The following is an 18,875-nucleotide window of genomic DNA, read 5'->3' as shown; positions in this document are numbered from 1 at the left end:
AATTCTGAAACAATCTTCTCAAAGATGATACAACCATATGCGGATAAAGTACTTTAGAGTTTACAAAGAGCTTTCACATGTGATATTTCATTCCTCAACCCCTGAACACTCACACACAACTACCTGGACAAGTATTATTGTTTGTCTCAGTTCTTTAGATGATAAAACAGGTTCAAGAGGTTAAGTTAACCCAAGATTACACACCAACTCAGTGGCAAGACAAAGACTTCAACAGTTGATGCCTATAATCCCAACACTCTAGAAGGCTGAGGTGGGAGGATCACTTAAGTCCAGGAACTTTAGACCAGCTTGGGCAACATAGTGAGACTTTACAAAAAATGGTTTTTTGTTTTTTTTTTTAATTAGCCAGGCATGGCTAATTAATGCCGGCTACCCAGACACTAGGGAGGCTGAGGTGTGAGGAACACCTGAGCTCAGGAGTTTGAGGCTACAGTGAGCTAGGACTGCACCACTGCACTCCAGCCCGAGCAACAGAACGAGACTCTGGTTCCAAAAAAAAAAAAGCCATCCACCAGATCCTCCACCTCCTAATAAATGTCTACTCTAACATAACACCACAGGAAAAATAATTTTCAAATTAAGATACATTTAACATTATTCTCAGCCATCTTCTAGGAGTCAGGAAAAAAGCAAACATCTTCAAAGTTAAGTGTAACACCAACAGACATAAATTACGAAACAAAAATGCTGTATCTACAATGATAAGTACACATGTATATAATCAGAAAACTCATCCCTTTTATTACGTAAAATTATTGTAACATAATAATGAAGGGAACTCTAGAAAGAATATAGAAATGCCCATTTAAAAAATAAAGTTTAACACTTCATTTAACTTTGATTTTTAAAATGTCAATTCTTTGTGAACAAAAAAATGTTAAAATACTATTACAAGTAATTATCTGGGTGTGGTGATACACACCTGTAATCCCAGATACTCCAGAGGCTGAGGCACAAAAATTGCTTCGGCCTGGGAGGCAAATGCTGCAGTGAGCCAACATCATGCCACTGCACTCCAGATTGGACGACAAAGGGAGACTGCCTCAAAAAAAAAAAAAAAAAAAAAAAAAAAATACTATCACAAGTCAAAGATAACAAGAAGGAATTGGAATTACTGGTTTTAATAGGAAATATAATTAAATATGGTAATTTAAAAACTTGTAAGTTAGCCACAAAAAGCCATACATTTCCAGTCCATCTTTTGATATTTTTCACCTTATTCAATGCCAGAACCAGTATGATCTACTCTGCCTAGAATACATGCCCATAATTATACTATTTCAATGATACTTTTCACCTTATTCAATGCCAGAACCAATCTAATATACTCTGCCTAGAATACATGCCCAGAAATTCACAGTGTATTTACACTGTAAATACACTAGGGAATGTATGATTTCTTCTATGTTTAGGCACACCTCTACTCTGAACACAATGTAGAGGTGTGCCTAAACATAAAAGAAATCATACAGTCCCTGAGCTAAGGAAATCATTTTTAATCTGATTAGGAAACTGAGATTAACTGAGTAACAAACTTCTGTTTATGGGTAGATGCACAGTAAAATAGTATGCATCTATTCCCTAGCAACATCTTCAGCTGGATATGACTGACCTCACAAAAACTTACTGAGAGTCAGATAGCGTGGCTTATAAGTGAAGTGCAGAATTTATATAATGCTTAGAAGTATACAAGGCTTTACATTTTAAAATAACTAAAATAATATAATTGGATTATTTGTAACACAAAGTATAAATGCTGGAGGAGATGGATATCCCATTTTCCATGATGCGATTATTATGCATTGCACGCCTGTATCAAGTATCTCATGTACCTCATAAATATATACAACCTCTATGGATCCACAAAAATTAAAAATTAATTTTAAGTTCACAAAGCACATAATTATATACCATTATTTTCAGTGCTGAAATAGCCCCCCAGACTGAGATGATACAAGGACTGCAACTTCCAGTTCAGATAAAATGGCCTAGGTCTGTACTCCTACTGCCCCTGCTCAGGAAGCACAACTGTAAACCACTGACATAACAAGCAAAGGAAAATCAAAGGTGGTAAAAAGGCAGTAAACCAATTTGAGACCCCAGGACTGGAGAAACAAAAGAGCAGCAGAGTGTTTCATGTCCTCACACCCAACAGAAGAAGACAACCCAGACCTGGCACTTCCCAAGCACCAATCTAGCAACAGAAAGCAGCTCAATAGTCACATTCCTCTCCCAAAACAAATGGCAACAACTCTCTGATGTTGTCCTGAAAATATCAGGAGGAGGAGATCAACTGGAAGCCCAAATGACAATAAAGACCACAGGAAGCACTCTTCTTCCCTACTTGGCCTGAGACTGTTTTCCACCCAGAGATACAGAGGCAAGTAGGTGAAATTCAGGGACCCAGCCATAAGAAGTGGCTCATGTTGGGCCAAGAACCTCTTCACTTGCCCAAAGGTACCGGGACAGGGGAGAAAACAAAGAAGAGACCAGTACGTGGGTCCCACCATAATCCTCTCCCATCTGTAGACAATCAGAAACCCAGCATGAGGAAACCCCTTCCAGTGGGACCTCCAGTAGGATCAAACAAACCAAATAGACTGCAAAGTCTCTAAAAATTAAACTGCCACTGGAATCACAGCCCACTCCTAAAATAAAAATTTAAATAGGGCCCAGAGCCTCCTAAGATAACAGATAAAATGTTCATGATATAACAAAAAACACCTAAGATAATCATACCATAAATGAGAAAAGACAATCAACCAAGGTCAAAATAGAGATAAATCCAATGTTGGAATTTGACAAGAATTTTAAAGCCAAAGTTTCAACAATGTATTAACAAATTCTACTGCAACAAGTGAAAAAAACACAAACAGCCATAACAAAAATGTTTCAGCAATTACGTATTACCCAGAAACAAGTGAAAAATGGAAAATCTCAGCAAAGAAACAGAAGTTATAAAAAAGAAGCATCGTCTTCAGATACCTACTGCAGAAAAAGAAAAAAAAAAAAAAAGGCCAGGTGCAGTGGCTCACACCTGTAATCAAAGAACTCTGGGAGGCTGAGGCAGGGAGATCAAGAGGTTAGAAGATTGAGACCATTCTGGCCAATTTGGTGAAACCCCATTTCTACCAAAAACACAAAAACTAGCTGGGCGTGGTGGTGCGCACCTGTAGTCCTGGCTACTCAGGAGGCTGAGGCAGGAGAATCACTTGAACCTGGGCAGAAGAGGTTGCAGTAAGCTGAGACTGCACCACTGTACTCCAGCTGAGTGACAGTGCGAAACTCCGTCTCAAAAAAAAAAAAAAAAAAAAAGGCAGCAAAGCCAGCTGCAGTAGCTCACACCTATAATCTCAGCACTTTGGGAAGATGAAGCAGGAGGATCACTGCTGCTCGGGAGGGTGAGATCACCATGGGCAACACAGTGAGACCCCATCTATACAAAAAATTTTTATAAATTAACTGGGCATGATGGCACATGCCTGTAGTCCCAACTACTCACCAAGCTAAAGTATGAAGATCACTTGAGCCTGTGAGGTCAAAGTGGCAGTAAGCTGCGATCACACCACTGTACTCCTGCCAACAACAAAAAATTAAATAAATAAGCAAATAAATAAGAAGAAAAAATTAAGAGAACTAAAAAGTACAAAACATTTTTAAGAGGGGCTCAATTAAAACATAGAGATGGGCGGGGCATGGTGGCTCATGCCTATAATCCCAGCAGTTTAGAAAGTCAAGGCAGGTAGATCACTTGAGCTCAGGAGCTCAAGACCATCCTGGCCAACAGAGTGAAATCCCATCTCTACATAAGACAGTCATGGTGGCTTACACCTGTAGTCCCAGCTACTCAGGATGCTAAGGTAGGAGGATGACTTGAGCCTGGGAGGTGGAGGCTGCAGTGAGCCAAAACTGTGTCACTAACTCCAGCCTGGGGGACCGAGTCACACTCTGATTCAGAGGAGAAAAAAAAAAGAAAATGACAGGGAAGAGAATACTTTTTTCAATTTACTTTCCTCTCTTGTTGACTTTCACCCAATGTGAACAAGAGAGGAAAGTAAACTGAAAAAAGTAATAGCTTTAGGAAACCATAGGGCCAAAAACCAAAAAAGATTCAACACTCACACCATCAAAATCCCATAAAGAAGGAAGAAAGGGAGTGGGGCTCAAACACTACCTGAAGAAACGATGACTGAAACATTCTCAAATTTAAGGAACACTAACTTGCAGATCCAAATAGCCAAGCAAATCCAAAGAAAATAAACCTAATGAAATTTACACTAACAGCATAATTAAACATTCAAAACCTAAAGACAAAAAAATAAAATAAAAACACCTTGAAAGCACCCTGAGAAAAACACATTACCCATAAGGGAATGCCAATTCAAATGACACCAGATTTCTCATTTCAAACCACAGAGGCCAAAAATAAAAGTGGTACAGTATTTTTCAAATATTGGAAAAAAGATAACTGCCAACTGGGAATTCTATATCCAGTTAAACTGCCCTTCCAAAATAATGAGGAAATAAAAGTATATTCTCAAAAGAAGAAAAGTTTAAAAAAAAAATGTCTCTAGCACACCAATCCATAAAGAATGGCTAAAGAAAATGTTCTAAACAGAAAGAAAACTTTTTTTAAAGGAATGACGATATATCAAAAAAGAAGAAACAACAAAAAGAATAGAAATAGAGGTATAAACAAGACTATCTTTTTCTTCGTTAGTTTTATAAATAGCATTTCATGATTTAAACAAAAGTTATAACACTATCTGATACTCAAGACAATTATATTTCAAATTGGAGAAGATGAAAGGTAAATTAAAGTGAGGTTTCCACACTTCTGTTGAAGTATAAATATTGATACCACAGACTAAGCCAGGTATGCATATTACAATAACCAAAACAGCCACTACAAAACCAAGAGATAGACTCAAAACAACACTGTAAATAAGTCAAGATGGAATCCTAAATAAAGGTTCTAGTAATCTGCAGGAATACAAAGAAAAAGAATCATGCACTACCAGAAAAATTCTTAATTTACATTAAACCAGAAGTGTAACTATTTCTGCAGAAGATTCATCCTGGCATAACTTCAGAGCAGGCTAACACTATATGGCTCACATTTAAAACCACGATGCAAAAGCGGATCCACACCTTTATATGTGTGTTTTGTTTGTTTGTTTGTTTTTTAGTGTGCAATCTTTTCCAACCACTAAAGTGTCAAGGCTCACCTTGGAGTACACTTAAATAAAAACGCAAAGTCCATATAGAGATTTACAATTTTAAATACAATTAAAAAAAACAGTCCTATTATGTGGTCTCAACAATAAACTCGTAAGTCCACGACAAATGGGGGCTCTGTTGAGCTGTTTATAAATAGTTTCGATTTGGTACAATTACTGAAAGTTGAGTTCATTTGAAATGTTCAAAAAAAAGGTCCTGTTAATCCTCAAATGGTGCTTGATATAGTTTAACATTTCTTTTAAATGTATGCACGGAATTACTTGTTACCCATGTGCAGCAGCTGCTCCTTACCATGTATCATTCAGGACTTTAACTGGCCATATTCCTCAAATTCTATTCTTTCTTGACCATTCTCACCAATTCTCTTTGTAGTGATTTTTCTGTCATTAGCCATTTTAGTAGAAGCTGGTATCAATTTGGAATTGTCCATCCCACTACCACCAAATGACATGGAAGAGAACGAAGTGAAGCCCCATGACCTAGTGACCTGAATGAAATAAATCTTGTATCAAAAGAAGAAAATCCACTTCTAAAAGATGGAAATCCACTGAATGTAGAAAAAATGACTCTGTCCCTTGGCTTCCTCAGGTACCCCTTTGATTGCAAAAAAAGTCCTCAAGGGGGTCTTCAAAGAAGTCAAATGAAAATGGGTCCCTTCCACCAAAAAATTCCCTGAAGATATCATATGGGTTACAAAATGTGAAACAAAACTCAAATGGAATGACTTCCACCTCCTCCTCCACTATTTAATCCTTCTTTGCCACATCTGTCATAGATGTACCATCTTTTAGCATCTTATAGCACCTCACATGCTTCAGCCACTTGTTTGAATTTTCTCTCTGCTTCTTGTTTATTCTCAGGAATTTAATCTAGGTGCCACATCAGTGCCAGTTTCCAATATGCTTTTTTAATATCCTTGGGTGAAGTATGTCTCTACACACCTAGAACTTCATAGTAATCCATTATGTTTTAACAGATTATTGGAAGAGGACCGAGGATACAGGTGGCAGGTGATGGAACACAAGTGGAGGTGGGGCAGTGGCCTGGATGCTCTGCGCTCTGGATCTCCTCTCAGCTCTGGCACAGCTGTGCTGGTGGCAGTAACAACAGCCTGAGTAGATTTTTCTTTTTAATGGCCCAATTATATGTTGCTTGCAAGAAATTCAAATTCAGCAACATAGCAAGTTGAAAGCACAAGAAGAGAAAGATATAAAAATAAACTGTTTTAAGCAGAGTGGCTACATTAACAACACAATCAACCGACAGAGTCCTATTAACTTATATAGAGAATATTCCACTCAATAACAGCAGAACATACATTTTTTTCAAGTACTCCTGGAACATTCACCAAAGCCGTAAAACAAACCTCAAAAACCTTAAAAGAACAGAAAGCAGTAACAGTATATTCTCTGACCATAATCTACTCAAACCAGAAATCAGTAATAGAAAGACAACAGGAACATCTCTAAACAGAGAAATAAACAACACACTTCTAAAAAGTCCATGGATCAAAATGGAAGCCTCAAATAAAATTTTAAAATATACATAAAAATAAATGAAAATGAAAACGTAACACACATCAAAATACATGGGATGCAGTTAACAACAATCAGAAGTACTAAATACTTACTTTAGACACAAGGAAAAGATCTCAAACTAGTAACCAAATTACCAAAAGAAACTAAAAGAGAGCAAAATGAAGCCAAAGCAAGAAGGAAATAATAAAGAGGAGAAATTAATAAAAAAGAGGAAAATAGAGAAAATCAATTAAGCAAAAAGTTTACAAGCCTCTAGCAAAACTAACAACAACAACAAAAGACAAACAGGAGACAGAAAACATCAGGTATTTAACAGAGGACATCAGCACAGATCCTACAGCAATTTTAAAAGAATATAAGGGAATACTACAAACAATTTTATGTCTTAAATTTGACACCGAATTCTCAAAACCACACTAGCAAAACAAAACCAAGATGAAACAGAGAATATAAATAACCCCCATAACCATTAAATAAAATTGACTTCTTAATTTAAAAGTCCCCCTAGCTGTTGCCAAAAACAAACAAAAAAAAACCCTGCAGGCTCAGATGGCTTCACTGGTGAATTCTACCAAACAGTTAATGAAAAATCAATACCAACTGTTCACAAACTCTTCCCAAAAATTGGGGAGAATATTCTTCAACTCATTTTATAAGATCAGTATTACTATTACCAACACAAGAAAAAGACATCACAAGAAAAGAAAATGACAAGCCAATAGCGCAAAAATCCTCAACAAAATACTAACAAGCCAGATCTATCAACACATAGAAAGGATTATGCATGACCATGTAGGATTCATCTCAGAAATGCAAGGTTGGCTTAACATCTGAAAATCAGTATAATACACCACATCAAAAGAACGAAGGCCAAAAACCTTTATTTTTGGCAAATCATCTTAGATGAAGAAAAACATCTGACAAAATACAATACCCTTACACAATAAAAACACCCAACAAACTAGGAAAGGAAACTTCTTCAACCTGATAAAGGCTATCTATGAAAAACCCAAAGCTAATATCATATTTAAAAGTAAAGTAATAAGTGCTCCCTACTAAGATCAGAAATAAGACAAGGATGTCTGCTCTTGCTACTACTTCTATTCAACACTGTAGCAGAGGTACTAGCAAGGTAAATGATATGGTTTGGCTCTGTGTTCCCACCCAAATTTGATCTCAAATTATAATTCCCACATGTCAAGGGAGAGAGATGACTGGATCATAGGGCAGTTCACCCATGCTGTTCTCATGACAGTGAATGAGTTCTCACAGATGTGATGGTTGTATAAGCATCTGGAATTTCCACTACTTGCACTTCTCTCTCCTGCCAACATGTGAAAAAGATCCTTACTCCCACTTTGCCTTCTGCCATATTTGTAAGTTTCTTGCGGCCTCCCCAGCCATGTGCAACTATGAGTCAATTAAACCTCTTTCCTTTATAAATTACCCAGTCTTGGATATTGGTTTACAGCAATGTGAGAATGGACTAATACAGTAAATTAAGTGAGAAACTGAATTAAATGGCATTAATATAAAAAAAAAAAAAACTCTATTTGCAGATGACATGATCATATACATAGAAAACCCTACAGAATCCACTAAAAGCTACTAGAATAAACAAGTTTGGCAAGGATGCAAAGTACAAGAACAGTTTACAAAAATCAGTTATATTTCTATACACTAGCAATGAACAATTCAAAAATAAAATTAAGAAAATAGTATTTATAATAGCAGCAAAAAATAAATAAATAAAGTGCTTTGTAATAAATTTAACAAAACAAGTACAATTGTACACTGAAAACTACAAAACATCCCCGGAAGAAATTAATAAAGACCGAAACAAACATCTAGTAGTGTTCATGGATTGAAAAACTTCATATTAAGATGAAAATACTTCATCAAATAACCTACTTATTCAATGCAATTCATATCAAAACCCCAGAATCTTTTCTTGCAGAAATGGACAATCTAATGCTAAAATTCATACGGAATTGCAAAGGACAGAGAAAATCCAAAACAATCTTGAAAGAGAAGAACAAAGTTAGAGGATCCATACATTCTGATTTTAAATCTAACAAAGCTACAGTAATCAAGACACTGTGATACTAGAATGAAGATAAATATATAGATCAAGGAAAAGAATTCAGAGCCCAGACATAAATACCTACATTTAAAGCTATAGTAATCAAGACACTGTGGTACTGGAATGAAGATAAACACATCTTCATTCTATCTTCAAGGAATAGAATTTAGAGTCCAGACATAAATACCTACATTTATGGTCAATCTTTTCTGTTAAATTTTATGCATTCTTTTTTTAGAAGTGGGGGTCTTATGATGTTACCCAGGCTGGACTCCAACTCCTGGGCTCAAAGATCCTCCCATCTCAGCCTCGAAAACAGCTGAGACTATAGGAGTGTGCCACTACACCAGGCTAAGTCAACCAACTTTTTGATGCCAGGACAATTCAATAGAGAAAGAAGCCTTTTCAACAAACCAGCGCTAGAACAAAAGAACATCTACATGCAAAAGAATGAAACTGGATATCTTCATCATTCCATATACAAACATTAAATAGATTAAAATCCTGGTCCAGTGGCTCATACCTGTAATCCCAACAAATGCAGGTGGATCATTTGAGCCCAGGAGTTTGAGACCAGCTTGGGCCACATGGAAAGACCTTGTTTCTACCAAAAAAAAAAAAAAAAAATACAAAAATCAGCTGGGAGTGGTGGCATGTGCCATCGTCCCAACAGCTCAGGAGGCTGCAGCTGGAGGATTGCTTGAACCTGGGAGATCAAGGTTGCAGTGGGCTGTGACAGCACCACTGCACTCCAGCCCAGGCAAAAAAGCAAGACTCCATCTCAATTTAAAAAAAAAAAAAAAAAAAAAAAAAAGCGCTATACAACAGCAACAGCATCAAAAAGAATACTTAAGAATAAACTTCACCAAGGAGGCAAAAGATTTGTACACTGAAAACTACAAAGCACTGTTAAAAGAAATTAAAGACACAAATAAAGGGAAAGACATCCATGTTCATGGATTAGAAGACTTAATGTTAAAATGTCCACACTACCCACAGTGATGTACAGATCAATACAATCTCAATGAAAATCCCAACAGCATTTTTTACAGGAACACAAAAACAATCCTAAAACCCAAACAGAACCAAAAAAGCCCCTGAATGTAGCCAAAACAATCTCGAGAAAGAACAGCAAAGCTGAAGATCTCAAACTTCCTCATTTCAAAACATATCAAAACAATATGGTACTGGCATAAAAACAGACATACAGACCAATAGGACAGAACAGAAAGCCCAGAAATAAACCCAAACATACAAAGGCAACTGATCATCAAGAAAGGTGCCAAGAATTCACAATGGGAAAAGAACAGTCTCTTCAATAAATGGTACTGGAAAATCTGGGCAGCTATATGAAAAAGAATTCAAATGTGACCCTCATTTTACACCATACATAGAAGTCAACTCAAAATAAGATTAGAAACTTTAATAAGACCTGAAACTGTAAAACTCCAAGAAGAGAACATGAGAGAAAAGCTTCAAAACACAGACATGATTTCTAGGACTTGAAACCAAAAGCACATGCAACAAGCACAAAAACAGACAAGTGAGACTACATCAAGCTAAAAAGCTTCTGCAGAGCAAAGAGAACAATCAACAGAGGAAACAGGCAACTTATGGAATAGGAAAAAGTATCTGCAAACTATACATCTGCTAAGGGGCTAAAATCCACAATATATAATGACTCCTATAACTCAATAGCAAAAATAAATAAATAAATAACCTGCCTTTAAATGGGCAAAGGACCTAAAAAGACATTTATTCAAAGACAACATATAAAAGGCCAAAAGGTATATAAGCAGATGCTTACCCTCAGTAATCATCAGGAATATGCAAATCAAAATCACAACAGGATACCATCTCATACCAGTAAGAATGGCTATTTAAGGGAACACTTAAATATTGTTGGTGGAAATATAAATTAGTTCAGCCACTATGGAAAACAGCTTGGAGATTTCTCAAAAAACTTAAAACAGGCCAGATGTGGTGGTTCACAGCTGTAATCCCAGCACTTTTGGAGGCTGAGGTGGGAGGCTCACTTGAGTCTAGGAGTTTGAGGCTGCAGTGAGCTATGATCTCACCACTGCACTACAGCTCAGGTGACAGAGCCACACCGGTCTCAAAAAACAAACTTAAAACAGAGGTACTATTCGACCCCACAATCCCATTACTGGGTATATATCCAAAAGAAATAAATCATTGTACCAAAAAGATACATGCACTTGTATGAATGACCATTATCCAAAAATAAGAATAACAAGTGTTGACAAGGATGGAGATACTATAAACCCTGCACACTGTTCACAGGAATGCAAAATGGTGCAGGCACTATTTTAAAAAAAAAGTTTGGAGATTCCTCACAAAACTAAAAATGTAACTACTGTATGTTCCAGAAATCCCACTTCTGCATCTTTATCCAAAAGAACTGATAATAGGTTTTGTTTGTTTGTTTGTTTGTTTTGAGACAGAGTCTTACTCTGTCACCCAGTCTACAGTGGAATGGCACAATCTTGGCTCACTGCCACCTTCATCTTGCAGGTTGAAGCGATTCTCCCACCTCAGCCTCCAAAGTAGCAGGAACTACAGACATGCGCCACCAGACCCGGGTAATTTTTTTTTATATTTTCAGTAGAGATGGTGTTTCACCATGTTAGCCAGGCTGGTCTCAAACGCCTGACCTCAAATGATCCACTAAATGATCCACTTGCCTCGGCCTCCCAAAGTGCTGGCATTACAGGCATTGAGCCACCACCATGGATTTCTGAGGAAATATTTGCACTCATGTTCACTACAGCAGTGGTGACAACCTTTTTGGCAGCAGGAACTGGTTTCATGGAAGACAATTTTTCAATGAGTGATGGGATGGTTTCAAGATGAAACTGTTCCACCTTAGATAATCAGACATTAGATTTTCATAAGGAGCATGTAAACTAGATCCCTCACATACACAGTTAACAACAGGGTTCATGTTCCTAAGAAAATCTAATGCCACTGCTGATTTGACAGGAGGCAGAGCTCAGGCAATAATGCTTGTTCACCTGCCACTCACTTGCTGCTGTGCAGCCCAATTTGTAACAGGCCTCGGACTGACAGTGGTCCATGGCCCAGATGTTAGGGACCCCCCGCATTACAGCATTTTGTACAATAGCCAAGATGTGGAAACAACCTAAATGTCCATCAACAGATGAATGGGTAAAGAAAATATGATCTCTCTCTCTCTACACACACACACACACACACACACACACACACACACACACACACATACACACACACAGAGGGACGTTATTCACCCTTAAAGAAGGAAATTCTATAATGCTGACAACATGGATGAACCTTAAGAACACCGTAAGTGAAATAATGCAGTCACAAGAGGCCAAATACTGTATGATTCCACTTTTATGAAGGATCTAAGATAAAGTAGTCAATCTCATAGAAGCAGGAAAAAAAACAACGGTTGCCAGGGGATGAGAAGAGGTAGAAATGAGGAGTTGAGGCTGGGTGCGGTGGCCCACACCTGTAATCCCAGCACTTTGCAAGGCCAAAGTGGTAGGACTGCTTGAGGCTAAGAGGTCAAGACTGTAGTGATCTGTGATCACAACATTGCACTCCAGCCTGAGCAACAGAATGAGACCCAGTCTCTACAAAAATAATACAAAATTTTAAAATTAGCCAGGAGTAGTGGCAGATGCTGTAGTCCTAGCTACTCAAAAAGCTGAGGTGAGAAGCTCATTTAGTGGGCCATCAATGTGTTGCTGTATTCCAGCCTGGGCCACAAAGCGAGACCTTGTCTTAAAAAAAAAAAAAAAAAAAAAAAAAAAAAAAGCAGTTGCTATTCAATGGGTATTGTTTAAGCTATCTGAAATGAAAATGTTCCAGAGATCTGTACAACATTGTGCTTACAGTTAACAATACTGTACTGTACACTTAGAAATTTGTTAAAAAGGTAGATCTCATATTATGTTTTTTTATTACAATAAAAAAATTTTAACTGTTATGCTTCAAAAGACACTATCAAGAAAGTGAAAACAACCCACAGTATTGGAGAAAATATTTGCAAATTATCTAACTGATAAAAGTCTAATATCCAGAACATATTAAAAAAAACTCTTAAAACCCAACAATAAAAAGACAACTCAACTAAAAATCAGGCAAAAGATCTGAAGACATTTCTCCAAAAAATATATACAAATGGCCAATAAGCAGATGAAATGATGCTCAACATCATTAGCCAACAGACATATGAATTAAACCATGAAGCACTGCTTCACACCCACCAGCATAGCTACAATCAAAAAGACAGTATGAAGTGTTACTGAAGACATGGAGAAACTGGAACCCTCATATACTGCTGATAGAAATGTAAACTGGTAAGCCTGCTTTGGAATGTAGTTTGGAAGTTCCTCAAATGGCTAAACATAGAGGTACCATATGACTCAGCAATTTTTCACTCCTAGACACATACACATATACACAAAAGAAATGAAAACAAATGTCTACATAAAAACTTGCACATGGGCCAAGCGTGATGACTCATGCCTGTAATCCCAGCACTTTGGGAGGCCAATATTACCTGAGGTCAGGAGTTCAAGACCAGCCCGACCAACATGGTGAAACCCTGTTTCTACCAAAAACACAAAAAATTAGCTGGGCGTGGTGACGGGTGCCTGTAATCCCAGCTACTCAGGAGGCTGAGGCAGGAGAATTGCTTGAAGCCAGGAGGCGGAGATTGCGGTGAGCCGAGATCATGTCATTGCACTCCAGCCTGGGCAGTAAGAGCGACCCTCTGTCTCAGGAATAAGAAAAGAAGAAAAAAAAAAAAATGGATGTTCACAGCAGCATTATTCATAATGGCAAAAAAAAAAAAAAAAAAACAAAGTGGAAACCCAATAACTGATGAATGGATACAAAAAAATGTAAGTCCATATAATAGATTACTATTCAGCAATAAAAAGGAATGAACTGCTGACACATGCTACATCATGTAACATTACACTAAGTTAAAGAAGCCAGACATAAAGCCAATCTACTTTATTATTCCATTCACACAAAATGTCCAGAATAGGGAAAGTCCTAGAGACTGAAAGTAGACTAGTAGTTGCCAGGGACTGGGAGAAAGAGGGAAAAGAAATTCACTACTAATGGGTAGTTTCTAGATAGAATGATGAAAATGTCACCATAATCAATTTTAGATTATGGTGATGGCTGTACAACGCTGTAAATATACTGAAAACAACTGAACTGTACAGTTTAAGTGGGTAAATTGTATGGTATATAAGTTATACCTCAATAACACCATTTAAGAAAAACTGTATGATGGCTGGAATTTGCTTCAAAATAATATGGAAGATTTAAGTAAATGGAGAAATATCCTGTGGTCATGGCTTGAATGCCTCTATATAACAAAAACAAAAAAATCTTCTCTAATTGAACTATAGTTTTATTCAATTCCTATCAAACTCCCAGCAAGATTTTTTTTGTAGATAAAGACGTAATTATTCTAAAATTGTGTGGAAAGGCAAAAAAAAAAACAGAAGAGCTAAAACAATCTTGACAGAAGAATGAAGTAAGAGGAGGCACTCTACTTGGTAAGACTTACTATAAAGCTGTAATAATCAAGACAGTGTGGTACAAAAGGGAAGAGAGACACACATCAATGGAAGAGACTAGAAAACCCCAAAACAGACCAACACAACTATGTTCAACTGATTTTTGGACAGTTTGGAGTTTCTTAAGTAACTCAACATGTACTTGCCATACAACCCAGCAATCCCACTCTTGGGCATTTATCTCAGATAAATGAAAACTTTCATTTACAAAAAAAACCCTGTACACAAATCTCCATAACCTCTTTATTCATAATAACAAAATACTGCAACATATGAAAAGTTCTTCAACAAGTGAATGGCTAAACAAAGTATGTATACAAAGTATACATACATAAACAAAGTATGTCATTCTGTAAAGAACAAAACTACAGCTAGTAAACAGTTTGCCAGGGTACAAGGAGAAGTGTTGGAATGGGTGGGAATATAAAGGGATAGCATTGTGTATCTTGGTCATCCTGGTAGTTACGTTAATTTACATATGGGATAAAATTACTAGAACTATACATACACAAAAATAAGCACAGGTTTAAAAAATAGTTAAAAAGATGTAAATTCAGTAGTGTAGTTAACAGTAATATACTAATGTCAACTTCCTAGTTTTGATGTCTTACTAGAACTTTATTAAGATGACTGGGTAAAGGGTACATAGGACTCTGTACTAATTTTGCCACTTCCTGTGTGTCTGTAACTTTTTCAACATAAAGGTTTTTTCCTTTTCCATAGTAAAGACAGAATTTCGCCATGTTTCCCAGGATGTTCTTGAACTCCTGAGTTCAAGAGATTTCACCCACCCTGGTCTCCCAAAGTGTAGAGATTACAGGCGTGAGCCACTGTGCAAGGCCCAAAATAAGTTAAAAAAAAAAAAAATTAATATGTGAGGCCAAGTTTAGTGGTTCATGCTTGTAATCCCAACATTTTGGGAGGCCAAGGTGAGAAGACCATGTGAGCCTAGTAATTTGAGGTCAGCCTGGGCAACACAGCAAGAGCCCATCTCTCTATAAAAACTAAAAAAGAGAGAGGAGTGAGGCATAAGGTAGAGGTACAGATGACATAAGATTAGCCATTAATTGCTCTATGAGAGTTCATAATATTATTGTTTTTCATTATTTAAATTTTTCCATAATAAAAGGTTAATAAAAATATAAGAAGGCCATATACCAAATATTAAAAGCAGTTTCTCTTGATTTCATTTTTCTTTATGCTAATACACATTTTAAGTTTTTTCTGTGAAATAAATTTCTTATATAAAATTTAAATTTAAAATAATTTTTTAATTTAAATTTCTTATACAAATTTTTAAGGTAATCTTTGCTCATAATCGTCTTTTTGGAGATGTCCATGCTCCTGGGGCCAGACATATCACACTCAGACATTCATACCCTGGAAAACAAAGTTCACCTTTTTTTCTTTTTGGTTTTTAGAAAAAAATAAATAAATATGAAAGAACCCCACTGAGGGAACACATTCTATTTTATGGAATTAAGTGTTGCCCAATTTTTAAAAAATTGATTTTTAAAAGAACCCTGTTGATACTTCTTTTGACAATACACTGCTTCAGTAATCTGAAAATATTTCATCTAAATATCCAATTTATATTTCCCTAATTACATTTCACCTGAAAGTTCCAGTATCTTTTTCTAAAATTAACTAAGGGGACTTGCTACAAGTGATTTACCTGGTTTTACAATTAGCACAATAACTCACTACTTTAGTGATCCTCACACAACAGAACAAATATGTTAAGTTCAGGATACCCTAAAAGGTTTCAATAATTCTGGGTTGAGTTTTCATTCAAAATTTTGCCTAAGCTATCATAACTAACGTTAATTGTTTTGTTTTAAAATTTGTATGTGGTCTTTTTAAATTTTTCAGACATTTTCTTAAAAAGCAGCCACTGAAAAGTTTACAGTGGTAACAACACCAAGCTGAATAATTCAAAAATATCTGTGAATCTGAAAAAGCAACAGAAATTCACTGAAAGAGTATTTCTTACAATTCGATTATTTAAAATTTTAATTTGATTAAATTTAACTGTATCAAGCAAAATGATATCACACTCTTTCCTTCAGTAATGATTTAAACTAAGAAACAGAAGTAACAAGAGACCTGATTAGAATAGAAATAGAAGTAACAAGAGACCTCTGCATTATCTGTCCATCCTTGGTAAGTCGTCATCTCTCCAAAACTCAGTTTCTTCATCTACGTACTGAAGGAGTTATAGCTGTTAAGTCTTCTAGCTCCACAAGCCTGTATTCTAATGTTCTAATATATACTTCATAACCTTTGACTCATGATCATTCTAATGACAACACTGGAAAAAGATTTATAATTTACAGATATAGAAGTATCAATTACATGACGAATAACTTTCATAGGTTTAAATCACTTGGGAGAATGTTATTCTCAATAAATCCGATCAGGGTTTTGTCAACATCGGCACTACTGATATTTTGCACTGGATTATTTCTTTGTCATGGAGACTGTCATATGCATTGCAGGAGGTTTATCTTTCCAGTAGATGCTAGTAGAACCCCCAACAGCGTGCTGACCAAATATGTCTCCAGACATTTGACAAAATCACCTCTGGTTTGAGAACTACTGTATTCGATTTAAAATATCCAGAGGTTTTTGGAGAAGGGAAAAAGGAAAAAGGCTGTTTTTGTTTGGTGATATAGGAGGAATGGCATAAGAAAGGACAGGAATGTTTACCAGCAAAACAAAAGGTAGGGCTCGGCACAGTGGCTCACACTTGACTTTAGGAGGCTCAGGCAGGAAGACAGCTTGAGGCCAAGAGATCAAGACCAGCCTGGTCAGTGAGACCCTAGTCTCTCTCTTCTTTTTTTTTTTTTTTTAAAAAGAGCCAACTGCAACTCATATACTATAAAAAGGTACCCTCTTGCATGAGGCCTACTGAAAAACATGAATTAAATATTGTTGTGTGTGGTTAATATAGTAATAATGAAAATAAAAGTACATAAGCTGTGGGGAAATCCATAGGTATTCCATTCATACCTTGTTAAGAATTCTCAATAAAGAGGTCCAAAGGTTAACACAGATTAATGACATTAACTTAATTCCTCTTCTCCCTAGCATTTCAAGGAGGCTTAAAGTTCTAGTTACTACCTATTCTAACCCCTGAGAATATTCACATGAAAAACGCATCTACCCCCAGTTAAATACCATAAGCATCTATCTGTTTTAATCAAATGTAAATGTGGCTCGAATTCCACTAGAAGTAACACTGTGGAATATCCTCAAGTCCTCTGTTTTTAAAGAAAGGCCAAAGAAATCCAATATGGATAAATTACATTTAAATGTTATATCAGAAAAGTTAACGTTCACACGTTCACTTTTTGGCTCAGCCATATTTTCCACCAAACAAATACCCAGTTTCCTTAGTCTATTCTTGGATTGGTCACCAGACTGAACATAAGAGACCCAGAGTCTATTCCCAGCTCCAAAACAGACTGGTAATCTCAAGCAAATTATTCGCTCAGATTAAGGTTCTATACCCATATCATGCTGACAATACTCAAAATCTGCCCAGAAACAAGTACAGAGAAACTCAGGACTCCCTCCTGCACCCAAAGGACAACTGCACACATATTTTTAGATTTGTTAAATCTAAAAATCTGAATAGAATTTTACTTATAGCAACATTTAACATACTTGAAACTTCCAAACTAAGTGGTGCCTTTACCACTACCCTCTGTAAAATTAAGAAACACTTTTTAAATCACACCATGCCTAATTTTGCAGAATTCTGTATGTAAACTAATCACAATTATTATGTAAAACAAAAAGCTGTTTTAAATTCAAGCTGTTGGAAAGAGCTTCAACTTTTGCATGTGCAACTCTAGCTTTCAGTCTACTGCACAAGCAGTTTTTTCCTGGCATAGTAAAAGGTGCTTCACAAAGTCTGGAGAGCAAAAGTTTGCCCCAAATCCCAACTCTGGAAAAGCCTTAGGATTATTCTTACCACTAAATATGAAGGGTTTTCTAATATAAGGATACAGATGTACACTTTTTGCTCCTAATACCCAGTAAAAAGCTGTCTAGTAAACCAAGTTACCTGTTGACCTTTTCGCAGACATGAAACTGTAAACACAACACAGTTCAACAGAAAATTTGTAAAACAGGAATAAGAGGAAAAACGGGGTGTCCATTCATTATCAGCCTTCGGCGGCCCACCGTCCCACCCACCTCCCCCCCCACCCCGCCCCGCCCCGCCCGCCCCGCTATCTGTCGGACACTTGTTAATGGCTGCAAAGAAGCCACTTACAAAGTTTCCCATCCCGCTGAGGGAAGGAGCCCTGACTGCACCAGCCAGGCAAACCCAGAGGGTCCCGACGCGGCAGACGACCCCACCGAGGCCCCAAATGCGCC

The 18,875-nt window shown here is 36.8% G+C and overlaps 1 protein-coding gene and 1 pseudogene across 7 annotated transcripts in view; both read right to left on the bottom strand.

Annotated features, from left to right (window-relative positions):
- Positions 1-18,875, bottom strand: part of ZNF148 (zinc finger protein 148) — a 146,406-nt gene that overhangs the window by 108,337 nt on the left and 19,194 nt on the right. For 2 of the 7 annotated variants that reach the window (XM_074404202.1, XM_074404203.1), the window contains exon 2: positions 3,524-3,597. The exons of the other annotated variants lie outside the window; for them this stretch is intronic. The gene's annotated coding sequence lies outside the window, so the exon portion shown is untranslated. The remainder of the gene's footprint in view (positions 1-3,523; positions 3,598-18,875) is intronic. 7 annotated transcript variants of the gene reach the window in all.
- LOC141585350 (dnaJ homolog subfamily B member 6-like) lies at positions 3,604-13,447 on the bottom strand (annotated as a pseudogene).

Source organism: Saimiri boliviensis, chromosome 8 (genome assembly GCF_048565385.1).
Source record: "Saimiri boliviensis isolate mSaiBol1 chromosome 8, mSaiBol1.pri, whole genome shotgun sequence".
Lineage (NCBI taxonomy): Eukaryota > Metazoa > Chordata > Mammalia > Primates > Cebidae > Saimiri > Saimiri boliviensis.
The sequence above is the reverse complement of the archived record's forward strand: the minus strand, read 5'-3'. Positions and strand labels throughout refer to the sequence as shown.